The sequence below is a fragment of the Danio aesculapii genome, chromosome 18 (assembly GCF_903798145.1).
Source record: "Danio aesculapii chromosome 18, fDanAes4.1, whole genome shotgun sequence".
Classification (NCBI taxonomy): domain Eukaryota; kingdom Metazoa; phylum Chordata; class Actinopteri; order Cypriniformes; family Danionidae; genus Danio; species Danio aesculapii.
In genome coordinates, this window is record NC_079452.1 from 5,456,973 (window position 1) to 5,479,245 (window position 22,273).

The following is a 22,273-nucleotide window of genomic DNA, read 5'->3' on the forward strand; positions in this document are numbered from 1 at the left end:
AAGCACCTTGAACTTCTTTGCTTGATGAGTGATGATATTACAGACCACTACCTCTTACTATATAAGCTGTGTTTTTCTGAAATTAGCAGATCTGCACCGATATACCGATACCGATAATTCACAAATAACTTACCTGATCTTTCTCTATTTCGAAGTAAACAGCAGTATGGATGCTATTTTTACTACCACACTAAATACCGTGGCACCCAGCAAATTAAAAAAAGGCTAGAGAGAATAAAACTACACCATGGTAATAACAGTCAATACTTGTGCTCTCAAAACAGCAAACTGTGCCCTGGATTGTAAACGGAAAAAGCTAATTTAGAGATCTTTAGAATTGCGTACAAGGCAGTATGTCCAGCTCTAAAATCTCCCAGGGCTGAGCACCTCCACAAACTGATAGAAAATAATCATAACAATCCTAGATTCTTATTTAAAACCATTGCTAAATTAACAAATAATCGGTCATCTTTGAAACAAAATGTCCCACAGCAAATTAGTAGTGATGACTTCATGATTTTTTTCAGTGATAAAATAGAAGGGTTTAGACAGAAAATAGAAGCAGTAAATAGAAGATGTTAAACTTACTGCAATGCCTTATACTTCAGATCCAGTAAACATCCCACTGAACCAAAATAACCTATTGTGCTTCAAAATCATAGAACAGGAGGAGCTAGATAAAATTATAAATAGTTCTAAACCAGCTACGTGTATGTTGGACCCAATTCCAACAAAATTACTGAAAGAGCTGCTACCTGTTATAGGAGAACTTCTTCTTAACGTTATCAACTTTTCTTTATCTTTAGGCCATGTTCCAAATCCTTACAAGCTAGCTGTTATTAAGCCTATTATTAAGAAACCACAACTGGACCCCAGCAACCTAGCTAATTATAGGCGTATTTCAAATCTTCCATTTATGTCTAAAATACTAGAAAAAGTTGTTTCTGCCCAAATATGCTCCTTTCTGCAGACGAACAATGCTTTTGAAGTGTTTCAGTCAGATGTCAGGGCTTAATACAGTACAGAAACCGCATTAGTGAAAATAACCAACGATTTACTCTTAGCTGCTGACCAAGGGTGCATCTCGCTATTAGTTTTACTCGATCTTAGTGGCGCATTTGACACCATCGACCATAATATCCTTATAGACCACTTAAAGAGCCCATATTATGGGTTTTTGAAAATGCCCTTCCATGTAGTGTGTAACACAGCTCTAAGTGAAGTGAAATATCCAGCTAAGGCTTAAATCTGTAAGTGCACAGTGTTTAAAACTATTGATTCATCTATAAAAGAGTCGACTCATAGTGCTTCAAACGAGTCGTCTTGATAACGAGTCATTGGGTGTTTCATGATGATGCGACTATGAAACACAAGTAGTTGCGCGCGCAAACCCCGGAGATTTGAAACCTGTGGCCCCGCCCACTAACAGAAAAAAAGCCCCCCCACACACACACACAGACACCGGTCGAATGAAGTCATGCTGCACAGACGAATATTATTGCAAGTCTACCCAAAGATGAAAGCTCAGCATTATAGCCCAGCCTTGAGCAATTCGAGTGCTTCTGGAAACTACATGTTTACAAAGAAGACTTCATCGGCCGTTTGTTAAAGGAAGGATCAGTAAAGATTGTCAGAACATGGATCAGTGCATCATGGATCAGTTTCTTCCCCCATTTCACAAGTGTAAGTACGTGGAATTAAGATTGTTGCCTCGTGTACTCTAGCTTGCAAATTATGTATTTAGTTGTGTTTTGTTACATGTAACTGGTGTACTGTATCAGGTTAACTCTTTATTTTCTCATATTGCGTGTAAAGCCACGTTGAAAACGCGACGCGTGCCGCTTTGTTTACGGATCGTCAGCTGTTTCTACACACATGCAACGGTCAAGTTTCAAAATAGTTCAGCTCAGGTTCGAGGTGAGTTGTCTAAATTGCACCCAGCAAGCTGAACTGGCGCTCTAGGCGTGTGTGTTGTGTCCTCTGAGGAGGAGGGTAATGTGTGTGTGTGTGTGTGTGTGTGTTTGTGTGTTGTGTCCTTTGAAGAGGGTAATGTGTGTGTGTGCAGGGCCAGAGTAAGCTGAACTGCCGCTCTAGGGAAAGGATGATCAAGCCGCCCACAACCCGATAGTGAAAACGAAAGGGACCCGTTAGTAAAGTGTGGACCGGGTGGGGGGGGTCGGGGGTTGGGTGATGTCGCTGATGAAATTGAAGACCGGGGGGGGGGGGGGGGGGGGGGATTCCCGGATATAACTGAGGATGCGGGTGGTGAGGGAGGTGTTGCGGACTCCGCCCTCTCTATTCTGCCGCCCTAGGCGCGGATATAACTGCTGAGGACGCGGGTGGTGAGGGAGGTGTCGCGGACGCCACCCTCTCTATTCTGCCGCCTAGGTCGCCTATATGGACGCGCTGGCCCTGTCTGTCTGTGTGTGTGTGTGTGTGTGTGTGTGTGTGTGAAAAGACCTAGTAGAGTGTGAAAAGCTAGGAGATCTCCTCGCCAGTTCTTGGAGTTTTTGCTCAATAAAATAGTTAGTCGTCTGTATTTTCTAGTCCAACATCTGTATTTACATCCACCCACTGGCAGCCAAAATCCACTATGAAGCGTGTATGCACTGTGACTACTTCTATATTGTTGATTAGCTGCTGGGCATTTCACTCTGTCTTGCGCTAAAGGGTGTCAGTGTCGACCAATCACAGCAGGCTGTCATCGGTCCAATCAGCTCAGATTAGCTTCGCGCTGAGGAGGGGTTTGGGAACAAATGAATCGCTGAACGATTCATATGGGAGTCGCTGGGAAAATTAGGTAAAAAAAATGCATATTATAAGACCATGAAAGTGTTTTTTGACCTTGCATGCATATTAGACTGTTGTTGAAGACCCTTACAATCAAAATATGACCCTATTTCATCTATAATAGGGGCTCTTTAAATTCTACAGATGTCCAGGGACAGGCTCTACAATGGTTAAAGTCATACTTAGCTGACGGTTACCAGTTTCTGAATATTAATGGGTAGCTTTCACAAGTCAAGCCTAAAGGAAACATTTTAGGCCCTTTGCTGTTTACAATATACATGCTACCCCTGGGAGACATTATTAGAAGACATAGGATCAGCTTTCACTGCTATGCAGATGATACTCAATTATATATTTTAACTAAACCTGATGAGATGTCTGAACTTTCCAAACTAACTGAGTGAATTAAAGATGTGGATGACCAACAATGTTCTTCTCTTAAACTCAGACAAAACAGAAGTATTACTTTTTGGGCCTAAATCCTGTACACAGCAGATCTCACAACTCAACCTGCAATTATACAGGGATACAAAGTTAGCATAAGCTCTACTATAAAATCATATTAGTCATATTAGACAGCAATTTGAAAATCTTTACTACTTTTGAAAATCATATATCTAATGTCACAAAAACTTCCTTCTTTCATCTGAGAAATTTTGCTAAGTTACGAAGTATTCTATCCATCTCAGATGAAGACAAGCTAGTCCATGCTTTTATGACTTGTAGGCTGGATTATTGTAATGCTCTGTTTGCTGGCTGTCCAGCATTCTCTATTAATAAACGTCAGCTAGTACAAATGCAGCTGCCTTTGAGTTCTTACCAGGTCTAGAACCTACGAAGTATCTAGGTCTATAACCTAGACCTGACCTTACCAGGTCATATCACCCCAATTTTATCCTCCTTACACTTGGCTTTGACACACAATACGTTAAGTTTCGTATTGATTTTAAAATATTGCTTCTTACCTATAAAGCTTTAAATAATTTAGTTCCTGTTAATCTAACCAACCTTCTGTCTCGCTACAATTCTACCCGCTCTTTAAGGTCTCAAAACTTAGGGCTTCTGGTAGTACATAGAATAGCAAAGTCAAGAAAAGGAGGTCGAGCCTTCTCATTTATGGCTCCTAAACTCTGGATTAGCCTTCCTGATAATGTCCGAGGCTCAGACATACTCTCGCAGTTCAAAACTATATTAAAGACCTATCTTTTTAGTAAAGCATACACAGTAAAGCATACACAGTGCATCAATTAGCGTTATGACACATGAATGTGCCCCACGCAGGTTTTTGCATCTTGTTTATATACACTATGAACAGCAGCTATGCTAATTATTCTCTTTATTCTCTATTTCCACCTGGGGATACTCATCCCAAGGCCCTCGGACTACCCAAGACCAGCGACAAGACGATCCCAAGGTTTCCTTAATCCTAAACCAGGTCGTATCCTGAGCAGCTGCTGTGATGGTCATGGAGGAGTGGACAGCATGAGACTGATTCCTGTGATGCTCCAGGGACAGACGAGTCTTCTCTGAAGTCCAGCATTCTCCAGCCTCAGGCGCCTAGACTGCAGCTCGGCTCAAGACGTTTGGCCATAGGAGAAATGGTCATGCCTGACTGAGTCTGGTTTCTCTCACGTTTTTTTTAATTCTTCACTTTCGCTAATTAGTGAAGTTTTTTCCTCGCCGCTCTCGCCACTGGCTTGCATGGTTCGGGATCTGTAGAGCTGCGCATCAATGGATTTGCTCTTCAGTGTTTAGACTCTCAGTAGTGATTATTAACCACACTGAACTGAGCTAAACTGAACTTAAACACTGAAAACTGAACTACACTGTTTCAATTTACTATGATCTTTTATGTGAAGCTGCTTTCATACAATCTACATCGTAAAAGCACTATAACAAATGAAAGGTGAATTGAATTTCAGGAACTTTGATTTGGAGACTGAAGTGTGAGAAGGTGCGCTATCGTACTGAAGAATTTGCCCTCTCCTTTGGTTTGTAATGTAATGGGCAGCACAAATGTCTTAATACCTCAGGCTGTTAATGTTGCCATTCACTCTGTCTCTCTTGTACGCCCTCATACTGAATGTAATGCCAAATCATCATTTTCCTTCACCAGCCTTGAATGATTTCTGTGAAAATTTTGGCTCCATGCGGGTTCCAATAGGACTTCTGCAGTATTTGTGATCATTGGGATGCAGTTCAACAGACGATTCATCAGAAAAATCTACCTTCTGACACTTTTCCAAATGACCAACTAGAAGTCAAGTTATAATTTGTTACTCTTACAACTGGGATCGTCAACAAGACTTTTGTCAGGTACTGTACATTTTCACCTAAAGAAAGAAGTTTATTTGAATTACCTAATAACTAAATGATAATTACATTATCATAAGAAGTGAGAAGGGCTCTCTCTCATTTAGCAATCAACATTTTAGGATAAAACAGGATCAATATATTCACAATGATTCATTTACAATCTTCTAGAAGTCTCTCTCTCTCTCTCTCTCTCTCTCGTACATTTACTTCAATTGCCAGTAGATGTCATCCATGTTCTTTCACATTTTGTTTTCTAATAGAGAAATAGCCCTGACATGGATTTGTACCAAATGTTCTCTTTAGTTGCAACTAAATTAGCCTTAGGCTAGAGTGTTACATTTTTCCATCATTATATCTTCTTTATATCCTGATACATAAAACCATGTAGCCATTTTTACAGTACCGGTCTTATGACCAGTTCGACATTCTGGCTCTGAACTCCTTGAATGCCTTCTATAATACAATTTTCTGTCTTATTTTATTTTTATAATAAAATGTTCTATCAAAACCATTAAAATGTCAAACAAACTTTCTTATTAGCCTACTGTCAGTTTGTGTTAGAAATGTCACAAGTTTTTTACTCCCCAAAATCGTTTCACATTATACACACAACTAAATCAATAAATTCAATACCTAAAATTAAACAAACTGCTCCGTTTACATCTGTAACTAATAGGCTTTCAATAATTTCTGAAAATTACAATTAAAAATTGACAAATTACAAAATATGCAATCTTTTGTACGCTATAATGTATAAATGACCATCACTTTAATGCAAATGGATCTGCTTCATAAAACAAAGTTTACAATCTTCACATTAATCAATCCAAAACTAATGTCTCAGTGATCAAACTGGCATTAGAGCAAACTCACTATGTTTCACAGATAACATATCACAACTCATTTACCTCCTTTAGTAATTTGATATAGTCTAAAATATGGAGAGACTGCTGAAGTGCTGTGGTTTATGACCTATTATCGTATGGCTGAAAGCCGACTCCCAGTGCTATTTATCAGCTTCCTCATTGCTACTTATCAGCTTTTCAATTAGCTATTGAACTGTGTGCAGAGAAGAGTCTGCCTGAAAGAGAGTGCTGTCTGGACTGTGCATGAATGATACAGTGTATGTATGGGTATGTGTGTGCATGTGTGCTGTTGTGTGCAGTTTATTGAGATTGCAGTGTGTTTGATTTTTGTGTTTGAGAATAATTCAGTTTCAATGTTTGCAGTAATAGGATTCAGTTAGGTTAATTAATGTGAGGATTTATTTAAAGCTGCTTTAGGATTCTAAAACAAAGAAAGGAAATTGTGAGAATGGTCAATTCATTCTCACTATAGAGACACTGGGAAAGATGTGCATATACAGTAGGTTCACATTTATGCTTGTGTATGTTGATATGTGTGAATGTTATATCACTCTGTGGTACCATGTTATGCGTTATTATTAATACTATGTTTTATTTACTATTCTATTTATATCTTTATTATTAACTTAAATGAGATACCTTTAATTGGTTATACTATTTTAAGGAATACTCAAATACTAGCCATTAAAAGGTCACAAAACACATTTTTTTGACAGTTGACAGTCATACATATGTCCCACGTTGCTAAAAACACTATTAGGACACATATATTAAAAAAAAAAAAGGTGGAAATAGGTTGTTTATGCATTGTTTCGAGCAAATTCGTGATTCCGGTTTAAAAATACATTTTGAAGCAACGTCACTGCGATTAGATTGTGTATATTCCAGTGTGGAGATTGGCTGTCTGTACTGACCAGTAAAAAGTGACGTCACTGAGTTTTCAGCAAATCCAAAAGACTTCAAATCAATCAACGCACTCTATTGTGAATGGCGTGTAACTTCATTAATATGAATGATATAGCTTCGAAGACCCGTTTTACCTGTTATGCTGTGTTCACACGAAATGTACGAATAAATCACGCGTAAATAGACGTGTGAACATTTTGAGCTTACTCGTTTCATTCGTGCGTCAAATTCACTTAATTCGCGCTTCATTCAAATGTTCAACTCACGCTGTTTCATTCGCACATATCGTGTCGCAGGATCTCTATTCTCATCTTTGCATTGACTTAACATGTAAACCACTTGCGCTCAAAGCTTTATCCGAGTCTCATGTGAAAGCAGCATTACACTGTCTAGAGAGAGACGCCACGTTGTGTCGCCAACCGTAATTCGAAGAAGTAGAATTGTTTGGAGACACGGGTCATCAGTGTTGCATTTATAAATGTGCCGCATTGAAGGTTTTGTTTCCATTTCCGTGTGTAGATTACATGTGTGTGAAGTACATGGATTACAGTGGTCTGCTAATGCTGCAAAATATGTTTGTAAGGAACATTTTTTTACCCAAGAGCTTTTAGAATTAGGAAATGGTGAAATCTGGATTTGTCACTTGTCTTCTAAAAAAAAGACACAGTTCCAGTTCGCAATGATTTTCCTGTCTCTACAGATTTGGCAAGTGTGCGATCAATGTTCATTGTTTATGTTTGTTTAGATGGCCAAGTTAGTTAGTATCGTTAGCAGTACTCTTTCAGTTTTTAAAGACATACCTTAGTCAAAATGATTTAGTTACTTAGTTTACAGTAATACCACTACAACATTATAGACTGAAAATCTTCCACGTCCACACATGTAACAGGCTAAATTATCATATGCATTTATTTATATGACAAAACATGTCTTTTTGACTCAAGAAGGTCCATACTGACTCCAAAGGCAGATACTGATAAGATCAGGGCCTGGTATGTGGACTTTGGGGGTTTTATGATGTGGTCACATGTTGATTGGTCAGTTTGAATGTCTCACCATTTGGGTTTAGTCACATGGTCAAGAAAGATACAAAATAGGTGTAAAACTCTGCTCTGTCTCTTTTCCTGGCCTGTCCTTTTCCTGGTCTGCTTCTCTCCTCCTCTGGAGTCAATCTTCTCTGACTCTACTGCAATCAGGCTAACTTCTGTGCCTGCTCTCTTTGTCTCTCTGTCCCTCCCCCTGTGTCTCTCCTTCTACCTCTGGTAACTTTAAATTTACATTTAAGCTGGGTACAATTTATATAATATGTTTTATCATTTCATATTTTATCATTTTATTCAGTTATTTTGTACTTAATTCAGTTGTAACCATAGAGAATTATTGTCATAAATCATCTAATTTTCAAGTATTTGTAAATTACTTTTGATTTAACATCAACACTTAATTGCTCCATATTGCAATACAATACAATCACATAATATCAACGCTCTCCTACATTTATAGCTATTAATACTGCCCTTATTTCCGTTTTTTGGTACAAGATTGCAGAAGAATGGTTTGACTAGAAATGTACAGCTTTTTACCATCAATACTTATAACTTTTTAGTCATTCAGCAGAACTACAGTTTGAACCACTGTGATTAAAACCCATTCCTACACACAGCTCTCAGATCTGCTGTAAATGCTGCTTTCCGAATCACTGTCTATCTCCCCTGCGTCTGTGTTTGCATTGCCTCTGTGAAAATCAGCGTGTGCACATAATGAATCTCCCCTTTTCATGCAAATCCTTCCTCACTTGACACTCCCACCTAATCAAAGGTGGACTCACCCACTTTTTTCAAACTAGAGGTGTGAAAACACCCCGTTGAGGGTGGGAGAGGGGACCTTTAAAAACATAACTTAGAAGGGATCATCCTGCTATATTCAGCAGACATACACAAGTTACAAGGCACAAACAAAACAAGCCCCCAAAATGTGTAAAAGAATACTACGTAGACTCTTAATTTGTTATTTGCAGTTAATCTATTATATATTCCTCTTTTTTGCAATGATTGATAATTATTTGCAGTAAATTTGTAAAAAATGTAGTCCTCTGATTTTTTTTTTTTTTTCTAATATTTCCCAAATTATGTTTACCAGAGCAAGGCATTTTCACAGCATTTCTTCTGGAGAAAGTCTTATTTTGGCTAGAATAAAAGCAGTTTTTAGTTTGTTTTAAAAATAATAATAAAACATAATAATTTAAGCAATATTATTAGCCCTCTTAAAAAGCCCCTATTTTGCATTTTTGAAAATGACCTTCCATGCAGTGTGTAACAAAGCGTGAATGAAAACATCCAGCTGAGGTTAAAATCTGAAAGTTCACTGTATTTAAAACTATTGATTCTTTAACAAAATAGTCGACTCACAGTCAAATAAAATGATTGTGTTGGGTTCGGATCTTTTGCCTGAACGCGTCGACATCGATATGGTAGATCACCAAATATGCAGTGCTGGATCCGGTAAAACGTAAACATGCCTTTCAGACAATAGCGGAGCACATGGGATCATGGGACTGATCATGACATGAAGATGTTGATCGCTGACAAATGGAGATTCGGCTGTGGGCAATAAAGGGTTAAAGTTCATTTTGACAACAATACCACAGTATAGCCAACCTAGTGCTGTTTTTTTCTGATTTTTGATACAATAACCTACTCTGCAACATGGGATTTGTCAGCCATTTGCTTTTAAAGGAAGGAGCAGCAGAGACTATTATGGGACTTTGTCAGTAACTGTTACAGTTCATATGGACCAGTTTCTTCTTCCTCCAGATCAATTCAATTCAATTCACCTTTATTTGTATAGCGCTTATACAATGTAGATTGTGTCAAAGCAGCTTCACATAAAAGGTCACAATAAATAGGAACAGTGTAGTTAAGTTTGTAGTGTTTAAGTTCAGTTCAGTTTAGCTCAGTTCAGTGTGGTTTAATAATCACTACTGAGAGTCCAAATACTGAAGAGCAAATCCAACGATGCGCAGCTCTACAGATCCCGAACCATGCAAGCCAGTGGCGACAGCGGAGAGGGAAAAAAAAAACTTCACTAAATGGCGGAAGTGAAGAAAAAAAACCTTGAGAGAAACCAGGCTCAGTTGGGCATGACCATTTTAATTTCTCCGCTGGCCAAACGTCTTGTGCAGAGCTGCAGTCTCAGTGGCGGAGGCTGGAAGATGGCCTCAGCGAAGACTCGTCAGATCATAACATGTAAGTGTAATTAAAATTGTTGCCTTGTTTTCTGGAGTTTGCAAAATGTGTATTTAATAGTGTGTTGAAACTTGATTTCGTTCCACGTGGCTTATAATCACATATCTATTGTAGATCAGTGCTTGTACTGTATCTCTCAGGTTAAACCTTTATGGGGCTATTCACATATTGTGTCCAAAACCACGCTGAAAACGCATTGCATGTTTCTTCCTTTACTGTTTTAAATGTGTTTCTGAACTTGCGATTCTCTGCTGTTTCTTTTTACTATGTCCAACCTATCTAACCTAGTAAAGCATATACATTGCTCTTTAAGCTGAATAGTAGTATCTTGTTAAAAATTAAATACTATCATCATGACAAAGATAAAAGAAACTATTATGTTTAGAATTGTGTTAAAAAATATATATTTTTTCCTTAAACAGAAAATAGGGAGAAAAATGTATAGAAGGGCTAGTGTATATATATGTCCTCTTGGACCAAATAATGAGGTCGCTGACCTCCTCCAAGGCTATGATTGATTGGTCTTAATGCAGCACTTTGAGGAATATGGTTGCTGTGGTTCACTGTTGTATATCTCATCAGACTGGACCATACATGAGGTGGGGTGATGTGGGAGAAGAAAGTGAAGCACACTGGGAAATCAGGCATGTCCATAGATGCCCTGTGGTGTTCTGCAGAGGAAGGGGAGGTTTGTAATCGCTTCTTCTCAGTAATTAAAGAGCGATAGAGAAACAGGGGAATAACACATTGAGGAGAGATACCCGCAACTGAGTTTAATCTTTAATTCTGGGTCTTTGTTTAATGAGAGTTTTCCCTCTCCTTTTTTGCAAACTCACACCATTTGCTCCAGAAACCTGAAATAGGTGCAACAGCCTTTCGTTCAAGGGTTTTCACACTTTATCACACAACTGGAGCATTTTATATTCTAAATTAGTATTCATTAAAAGCAAGTATGGCATAAATGGCAGTCACAATTCAGATAAGAAACTTGTCATTTTCCTTCATCCCCGAACTTTAATGACAGGAAATGGACACAGGTACCATAGTTCTTAGGCATGACAACAAGGATCAATAATGAAAATAAAAGTAGCATTTTTCCTATTATCATTTATCAAACCTGCTTTTAAAACTGCTTTTACTTTTAAATAATTTCACTAATTCATATACAGTACAGTGGATTTTTAACAGTTTGAAGTAATAATTAAAATAAAATAATGAATAAATGCATAAAAATTCACCTCATCCAAAAGATAAAATTATGTTCTCCCTCATTTGTCCCATTCAAAGCGAATTTAGTAAAGAACAACAGAAACACTTTACAATCAGGTTAGCTACGTTAGATGACATGAAATAAGTTCTTGTTAATCTAAAGATATGTTAAGGCAGCAGAGTCCAGTATATGAGCCATTAACATGGTTATATAAACCATGAGCTCACAATTTTATTTTGTTTTGTTTGCTAATCAATCAAAACAAAAAATTAAAAATCAAACTACACAATTCCCTGTCTTTTATCATATAAAGCTTTGTCATGCACAAGCAGCTATATGTTTAGGTAGGACATCATGTCTTTGATTTTGTCTTGAACAAACCTTCAACAGGATTTATGTTTTACCGGCCTTGTCTCATCATTTATACATTGGTTAACTGCATATTAGTAGGCTACATACTAATTATAGCTACAATACATACATTATCACATGACATGGAAACATGGCCTTTTTCTCAATAAGCGTTCTTAAAGAGCCCTTATTATGCATTGTAAAAGGTTATATTTTGGTATTGGGGGTCTCTAACAGGCTGATATGCATGCAAGGACAAAGAACACTTTCATTGTCTTATAATATGCATTTATTTTTAACTAATTATCCCAATGACTCCCATATGACTTGTTCAGTGATTCATTTGTTCCCAAAACCTCCTTTGCGTAAGGCTAATTTGCGCTGACTGGGAAAACGTCATACATTCTGTACTATCAGTTCTTGCTATGAAAGACAAACCAATTCACATGCTTCGCTGAGGAAAACTGAATGCTGCTGAGTTGAATTTACTAATTTTAATCAATTTTAATTTTGAGAAATTATATTGATTCTGAATTCACAACAATCTTGGCTGTTTTCAGAAATTAACAAAACTTAATGAAGAATAAATTGTAGCCCACCTCACATTATACTGAACTTTGTGCTTTTGTTATTGATATAAAACATGCGCTCAGCCACCAAGTTTTGTCAATTACTGTACTATGAAATATAAACTAAACACTAGTGTGTCTCGTGTGTGATGAGACACACATGCCACGAGGCGAGGCTTCAATGTTTAAAATGTTAATTTTGACTTAAACTGAACACTATTTTATTTTTGTTCCTCTGACTTCACTTGGCAAGCTGGTCTCCATGTGAATGCGAGTCTGCTCTCTGCACAATGAACAGTGAGCTCACGATGGTATGAAGAGCGCTTTTCTCCACCTGATCCTTGTGAACTTCTGCCCTCACCTCCCTCAATATTCCCTAGGTACTGGGCGCAGCCACATGGAGGGGTAAGCCAAGACCCCCATTCAAGGTGTGTTGGTTATCCGCATTTCTCATGGCCAGAGCCCACACCATCATGACGGGCCAAGCTGCATGATGATACCAAGCTGCATGCCAGTAACAAGTGCAATCGTTGGTTGAGCCACACAATGGCTCTCATAACCACCAAGTTGACCATCCGTGCCCTGGCGAAAAGAATGGCCACAGTAGTGGTCCAGGAACATCTTATCCCGGTAGATACACACCACACCTACAAAGCTCACTTTCTTGGTGCACCCATATGCTAGGTGGGCCTATTCGGCGGCACTCTTTGCATTCTCGGCTATATTGGTGATTGGTTTATTTTAGCACGGTGCTCTCATGGCAACTTATTTTCCAGGAGAACGGAGACTCCACCCTGGTGCAGTCCAGCTAATATGATAGTGATTCAGAGAAGTCCAGGTCATCCTGTTTGCTTCTCTCAAAACTACCCATTGCCTGTTGTTTTATCACTGCCTGAGGCCCCCTCTGGATGGATGCGCTGGCTCACAGCTGTACCCAGGACTTGTGCAATATGTATTTTGCCCAGTAAGCCTGTTTTCACAGACCCTGTGCAAGGTCAGGGAAGATGAGAAGCAGGTCTTGCTTATATTCCATATATGTCAGCTAGCAACGTTAAAGTTTCACCTTCTCAGGTGGACCCATGTCTTCTCTACCAGCTCACCATAAATAGGGCAAGCCCTATGTACATATTTTCCCTAGGTCCCCCCATTTGTGTAGCAGGTGCGCTCTTTAGCATCGTTCCCCTTTAGAATGTTTTTCATTGTTAAATATTCCGGCATATCAGCCAGGCAGAAGAGTAGTGGTAGATTACTGGTGTAGTTCTAGTTACATTTAAACTCTCCATTAACCGGAAGCTGCAAACGTTATTTTTTTGTATTGTGACGCAGTTCCTAGAGAAATTGAATGTTAAATGACAAAACAGTGGCCGTGGCTTGTTTTTTCTACTGTGAGCTAATTGAATGTAGTAAAAAATAAATGGCGCCAATGTGATCATGCACGCCAACGCGCAAAATGGCAGGCGTAAAAGCGTAATTTTTAAAGAAACGCCTCATGCTCGTTTTTTTGTTTTGACACGCCGCAACACTGAACAATAATCATTTTTTCATCACTAGAGCTGAAGCTGCTACTTAAACTATCCATGCTTGTTCGATTTGCCAGTAACTTTAACAACAAGTGTGTCAACTTTCTTCTTCTTCTGTATTACAATCAAGTGTCAGAATCTTAAAGCTGTGTAGCACCATCTAACGTCAAGGAGTGATTTTGCATACTCTTCTGCTCAACGCTCGTGAAAATCGCTTGGGTTTAAATCCAGAAAAACGTCTCGAAAAAAACTGACGATAAACACAAATGAAGCGTTCTGGTGTGTACGAGCCTTAATGAAGATGAAGCTCCTTACAGGAATGAAGCTGAAGTTACAGGAATCAACTAATAAAATTAAACTGTGATTGTGACCTGCACTGTTTTGCTTCATGAAATGTCTGAGTATTTTACATTTTAAACACAGACATAGAATATTTATTGGTTGTTGGTGGTGGTTTCCTATATGAAAACTGACATGAGTTACAAGGTCTTTCATTAAGTGTTAAGCAAATCATGCCAGAAAAAGGCCCACTGCCATAAAGAACTGCAAATGACACATACCTCATGAATAATCTTGAGCTTTTTTTTTTTTCAAATAGTGAGTATTTTTTATTAGCAACTGACCTTTTCAAAACCATATGTCAGACTGGGCTGTTAGCATTAATTAACACCATTCTTGCAGACCTAAAATAAGACATCTTACAAATGCTGACATTTGCTGTCTTCAAATTAATTACATTAACCATTAAAATAAATAAAAAAATTAAAAAATCTCACTCTTGAAAAGAGAGGTAATATGTTTTGGAGATAAATCAGTTTTTTTTCATTATTAGAAAATGTAATAAATTATGTTCTTGTTTTGGAACTGAATGGTTATGAATGTACACATCTGTAGAATAACTAATGAGTCGCGTCATGGTGCATTTGCTATTTACATGGCGGACTTTGCAAGTGGAAAAACTGAATGCTTTACTAGTGAGAAAACAGTTAATCAGACCATCTGCAAGAGAATGAGCCTCCTCCATTTGGCTTTTTTACTTTCTCTTTACTTTTACTCTTTACTCCTTTACTTTTTTGGATAAGGAAACGTACGCACTCCACTGAAGACATCTATTAGCCTACATATTTAATTTTGTATTAAATTTTTTTTGTCTAGCTTTCGAAAACATGGTCTGTCTTTTCAGTGTTATGCAGATGACACCCAAATCTACCTGCCTTTAAAACCAAGTTCAAGTAAGCTAGAGAACCTTATGCTATGATTATGCTTATGAGAGTAAGAGTGAAATGATTTTGTTCGGCCCGTCAAACTCCTCCAGAGCCCTAACAGTTAATCTAGAAACTTAAGTTTATATATGAAGCCCTGGGTAAAAAATCTGGGTGTTATTCTAGATGATGGCTTGAGCTTTGACAAACAGATAAATGCAGTGGTCATATCCTGCTTCTTTCAGCTTCGACTTTTAAAAACAGTTAAATCAATTTTTTCTAGAAAAAGTTTTGAAGAAGTAATTCATGCTTTTATTACCACTAGATTGGACTATTGTAACTCATTATATTTTGGGATTAGTCAGAAAACCTTATTCCAGTTACAATTAGTTCAAAATGCTGCTGCAGGGCTTTTAACAGGTAACAAGAAACATGACCACATTACACCAGTTTTATGCTCTTTGCACTGGCAGCCTGTGCACTATCGAGTCACTTTTAAAATGCTTTTCTTGGTTTTTAAATATCTAAATAGCCTGGTACATTCTTATCTGTCAGACATGTTAATTGAGCATCAGCCTGGTCGGTCTCTTCAGTCATCTAACCAGAGACTGTTATGCGTCCCTAAGTCGAGGCTGAAATGCAGTGGTGACCGTGCCATCGCAGTAGCTGGTCCTAAGTTGTGGAATGCTCTGCCTCTAGTTGTGTTAAATAGTGCTCTATATAAATAAAATTGACATTGACAAGAGCAGCAAAAGAGCCAGAAAAGCTGTCACATTACCTATTAGAGTATGTTTTACTTTCGAAATAGGGTAAAAATTTGCCCCATGGCATTTTCAATTCTTTTAACATAACTAGGCGCTGCTTGTTAATCAGACAATGCTTCTATGTTTGTTCTTGCTGTGTCACGGTTGTAGGTGTGTGCGCACTTCTGAGTGTCTGTTGGTCACATGGTTTTGTGTTGTTTTGGTGTTCCAGGTGTGTCTATTACGTCAGTGTGTGGTCACGTGCTATGTGGAGTCCGGCTGTCCTGATTAGCCTGCCAGCTGCGACTCGTTATTTCGGCTATATTTGGACAGGACGTCTCTTGTCTCGTGTCAGTTCGTTGTTATTTTGATATGCTCTCTGTCTGTGTTCAGGGCTGCTGTGGAGATCCATCTGACACCCAGAGCTTCTCAGTTCCTGTCCGTTTTTCCCCGATCCCTGTTTTAGTGGGATACCTGATCTTTGTTTGTTTATTTTCTGTTTACTTTTGAACTTGTTTTCATGCTATATTGACTGTGTCAATAAAGTATTATCACTTGCACCTTGGATCCTTCTAGTACTCATTCAAGCATTACAGAACGAACTGACCATACACATGGATCCAGCAAGTATAGCTCAATTTACAGAGTTTGTAAACCACACTAACACCAGAATAGACCAGCAGGAACAACTTTTGGCTAATACCAATCTAGCCATTCAGACCTTGGTAGGTCAAATGTCTGCACTCACCACACAAGTTCAGCAGGTGACTGCCAGAGCGGTCTCACAGGAAACTACATCATCTGCAGAACCGACGCCAGAACCAGAAGCGATAAGTCGACCACCTGAACCTCGCCTTCCTCACCCGTCTTGCTACTCCGGAGAACTACACCTGTGTTGATCCTTCTTGTCCAGGTGTTCCCTATACATGACCCTCCAACCATCCATGTTTTTTAATGAGCAATCCAAGGTCGCTTTTGTGATTACGCTCCTTTCCGGAAAAGCAGCGTTGTGGGGTACCTCCGTGTGGGAACAAGAACTCCCCTGTTGTTCCTCCTTCGACTTGTTCTCGGAGGAGTTAAAGAAGGTCTTTGACCGCGCAGCCTCCAGGAGAGAGGCCACGAGAGTTCTCGCTGAGCTCCGTCAAGGTAATCGGAGCGTGGCGGATTACTCCATAGAGTTCCAGACCTTAGCTGCGCAATGCGGCTGGAAAAAGGAGGCGCAATGGGACATGTTCCTTCATGGGTTGTCGGAGCGTATCCAGGATGAGATTTATACCCTTGACCTGCCCAAGACTCTTGATGGTCTTATAGACTTGGCTATCCGAGTGGATGCTCGACTGCTGCGTAGGGAGACGCGCGTTCGACTGAGTGCACCCTCTGAACTGGTCCCCGATTTTCCTGCTCTGTTGATGGTTCCAGTCTCCTGCACTCGGCGAGTGCACGCGAGCTCTTTGGAGAAAGTGAAAGTGAAATCGCTCGCATTTTAACATGGCCTCATAAAACAAAAGCAGGACACAGCAGATTTTGTTCTTCTTGGCTTTGTGGCTGTTCATCAAGATGATGACAAGTTTTGTTTGTGCTCGGGTCGACAATGGCATGTTATTATATTATATGTATATAGTATTACGATGTAATGTCTCAGCTTTAAAATGTATGTATTTAAAAATGGTGGTTCCTTCGTTTTCATTCTACTGGCTTGTGTATGTGCAATGTTTCTCTGTAAACCAGTATCGTTCAGCTTAGGGATGCACCAATACCATTTTTTTGGAACCGATCCGCTCTCGATACCAAAATTCTATCGACCAATACAGACCCGATCCCGATACTATGGCGTTTCTTATTTTTTATATACATTTTTTTTATTAACATAATACAGTTTCTATAGTTCTGGTGATAAACTCAAATAATTTATCTTCTTTAGTAAAAATAATACACCTATAGGCCTACTGTATATGACAGATGGCACAATATAACTAAACATGATGCTTGCTATAAACAATGGGCTACATTATTTGAGCATTCATTATGACATTGATATGATCTGGTCCAGCTTATGTTTCCTTTTTAATATTAAGATTTTTCTTTGAAATCTGTAATAGGCTTCCCTAAATCGATGGTAAAATAACCAGCCTTTTAGCAAAGCCTGATATTTTCCTGTAGGTTTGACGCAGAATAAACTAAATTGTCTGAGACCAGTTTTACTTAATAAACATTCCGTTGCATAAACTCGCCACGAGTGAGACAGAGAAACTTAAAGCATGTCTGCAAAATAATTTTTTGTCAGAAAAATAATCTTTTTGAAACAAATTTCATTTGGTATAATTTGTTATTGTTATTTTAATAATTTTTTGTTGGTCAGTTATCTACAAAATAAAGAAGAATATTTGAGGTGAAGTTCAAAACAAGGTTCGCTTATAGGCCTATGCTTCAGCACAAAAACAGACAAAAAGGTCTGTCAAATAAAATATTAATTTATAAAATTACAGTGAAATATTTACAGTGTTTAGAGTAGCCTATATTAGGCTACATAATTTTCTGTTAATGACAATTCATGTGCGCCGGGACGTCAGCTTCACTTTATTACTTTAATCAACTACTTTGACCACAATGAGCCAGGCAAACAAACTATTCGAACCACTTAAAGAATTCCCCTCGGAAGAATAGCCTTAACTCAGTTGGAGGGATGAGAGAACAGAAACTTATTGTAAGAATAATCTTACGGAGTGACGCATGTCACGTCTGCTCAGCCATTGCCTGAATGAAGCGCTTGCATCACTGACACAGAGTGCAGCCCTCCTGTATACAGACACTTCTAAAACAGCAGCACAAAGGGGAGGAATCAGTGCGTTGAGGATCTGTCCAATGTATTATTGAGCCTTTTCTTATTTAAAGTTTCAGGTAGGTCTACTTTGTGTGTGAAGAGCAGGGAATAACCATCTCTACTCCAGTGTTGTAAATGCGATCTGCAGGGCTAACAGACACAGCGCAACATGATTTTAAAACAGCAATGATCTCCATGTTGCAGGTCAAAATGAACCCATTTAATGCCAAACTAAATACATTTCTCCACCAATTACTTAAATTAAGAGGAACAAATAGTCTTGGAGAGAGTTTTTCGTGTTGTCATGAACTTGACGCGCAGTATGAATTGTGAATGAATAGAGAATGATTGACAGGTGCAGCGGCGGGAAGTGCTGAACTGAACATGAATTTAACCACTTGAATATTCATCTGTACTTCACATTAAACTATAGAATGACTTCAGAACATTTAGGATATAGTAGGCCTACATGACATGCCTTTTAATAGGCTACCTTCATGGCTTTTGTTGGCTTATAAATTACACAGAATATAGGTCACACGCAAGATCAGATTTCAATCGGTACCAGCTGGCTGATACCAGATCCAGCAAAAATATGCGGTATCGAACTGATATCCGATCGAAGTATTGGGATCGGTGCATCCCTAGTTCAGCTGCATGTCTAGCTCCACCTCTTGATACCCTTTTGTAATGCTAGGTACCCTTCATAAAAGGTACCTAAAATGTGGTACAGTACGGTTCACTTTTTGGCACCTTTTGACAGTGGAAACGGCCATAAAAGTGTACCACTCAGTGGAAACAGGCTATAAGTAGGGCCCGACAGAATCTGCAGACATTTTTTGCTATTTCTGCTGAGAATTTTGTAAAACATCTGCAGATTTATGCCAAATTATTTTGGGAGTATCATAACTAAAAACGTATTATATGAAATAAATATAATGACTTTTTAAACTTTTATTTAACCCTCTACTTTTACATAACCCTCTATCATAAATCTATAAAAAATATATTTGACTGTTCTTCTTTTTTTAAAATGGCTTAACTTGAAGTGCTGTAAAAATGTGGAAAAAATTATTTTTTTAAGGTACTTTATGAAATGTTGCCATATGGCAACAATGTCCAACAATGGATCTAACTTAGAAATTTCAAACTTAAAACTTTCCTTATAATTAATGATTTAGTTGTTTGAAATGATTTAATTGGTGTTGCTGTGTTATAAGCTTTAACACAGAACTTATAAATTACATCTTATACATACGTTTCAACAACTCATATTACCACAGTTTTCATTTATTCCATTCTTTTTTGCTGAATATTATTAAAAACAAACATAATATTGTATTATGTATACAACATACAGTGAATATAAATATTTTCTCCAGTAAATATTATAACAAACAAATAACAAGTCTAGAATATCCAGATGCATCAGAATAATGTAGCTACTAGCTAACAATATTTATATATTATACTATATACACTATACTACGCCTGTCTTATCTGCCTCTGAGCTAACTTACCTAAACTGTCTCTATCAAATGTCCAGTCTGCATCATTCTCATGGTCACTAAAACTCATCTCATTCTCATTTTCATCTGCAGGAAGAGCCAGTTCTGTAATTTTCTTCTTTCACTTATCATAGAACATGGTGGTGCTCGCTAATACACTGTTCCCTGTATTCATATTCAAAAGTAGTATTGCCATTAAAACTAGATTTTATACATAATGCAAATGCCATTAACATACAACTAATCAATATTATATTACTAGCACTCATGTTGTTATTGTTACAACTTAAAAGTTGACCACAGCTGACCTGCCTAGCTAGCTAACCCATTGCAATATTGCATGTTCCACTGTTGCAGTGTTGCCATTTGGCAACACATACATTTGATCGATTTACAAGAAACTAATTTGATTTATTAAAAAAAAAAAAAAAGAGTTGTGGACATTTCATCCTAACTTACTGGAGGTGATATTTCAGATTTTTTGTGGATCTGACATAATTTGATCCTTTGTTTTTATTGACGTTTATATTTGCATTTAGTAACTACTCACAATAAACGCCAGTCTGTCAGAAATCGCGCTACAGAGAAACACAGCATGTCATGTGACTTAACCAAAGCACAGCATTGGCTAAACTAAGGTCTTCTCTTTCCAACAAAAAAATAAAATAATGTTGGTCTTGAAGAAACAGTGGCAGGGAAATGAACATAAGTATCATGTTGCCATATAGTGACACTGTGCAGTAGAGGGTTAATGTTTACAATGCAAATCTAATTAGATCTACTTGTTTGGTAAACAAATTAAGTCTATTATATAATTTATCTACTAAAAGACAGAACATGTTACTTTACAACTGTATTGTAAATAAATCAAATGAACACTTTCATATTAGTCAATATTATTACTGAAATTCATTTAAAAACTGAATAAATATAAATTTGCACACATTTACACAAGTAAATAAATAGACTCAATGATGGGCTAAAAATCTGCAGATTTATGCGCGCGCACATTCTGTGTGAGCCTAGCCATAAGTAATTTCAAATAGCTTTTCAGAAGTTTCTTTGGGTTTGCATGTTGCAACAAAAATTATATATTCACACGTCTAAATATACCCTGACCATGCATATATTCACCTTCTCTTGCCTCTATTGCTTGCAAACTTTTTTTTTTTATTTCTTCAAAGTCTGAAATCAGCTGCCTGTCTTTCCTGTGGCTCATAGGCTCGAGGCTCTCAAAAGCTTCATTCCTCATCAGGCTGAGCAAATACAGCACTAAGATGAGGAGCGGGATGAGATGGAGGGCAGATGAGGCAAAGACTGATCAAAATACCACACTGGGGACTCAGTTCACAGCTAAAACATCCCTTTTCTCATTCTGCAGGTCTGTCTTTCCTCTCTCTATGTAACGCCTCCAAACTTGTAGCTGTCATATGCGCTTGTCAAATCTAGTCGATCTAACTTTAAAATATTGGCAGGGGATACAGGGTCCTCTTAAGTGGAAATTTAATAAACATTTGCCTTCAAGGAAGATGTGGAAAGGGGTAGCAAGGATATAATGAAAGGAATTCTTACTGTAATACAAGATGAATTACCAAAGATATTAACATTTTATTAATGTGAAACATTTAAACATCAACGTAAGTAAATATGTGTTCTGGTTGGCTTTGTGCTTGATCTTCATATTAGTTTTTATTTATTTGTTTATTTTAATTTTTGTGATATTATTTTTTATTAATTTTTAAATTTTATTTGAAAAGGTTTCTGCTAACAATTTATGAGTTCATTCTAGGGTTGCACAATATATAATTTCAACATTGATATCGCAATGTGTGTCCGCAATAGTCACATCGCAGGATATGCAATGTTGAGTTGGGATTGTAGTTGATCAACAATTGAGAATACATGAGATTTGTTGAAGTTATTGCAAAGTATAACCATAACGTGTCAAACTTTATCATTTGTGTGCGTTTTAAATGCTTTTCAAGAGTGTAAAGCTTTGGGCACAATAATGTACAACATTTGTAACATTAATAAATAATAATTGTACTGAGTAATTAATACAAAGAAGACTATACAGAGTAAATATACATTTCATTATTTAATTTCTGTACCTAAATACTGTTTTACTCTACAGAAAACCATAGAGAACTGTTTATTTGACTTTTTTCTTTGCTTTATTGTAATTATTCTTGCTTGCATTTTTTTTTCATACATGATTCACATCCT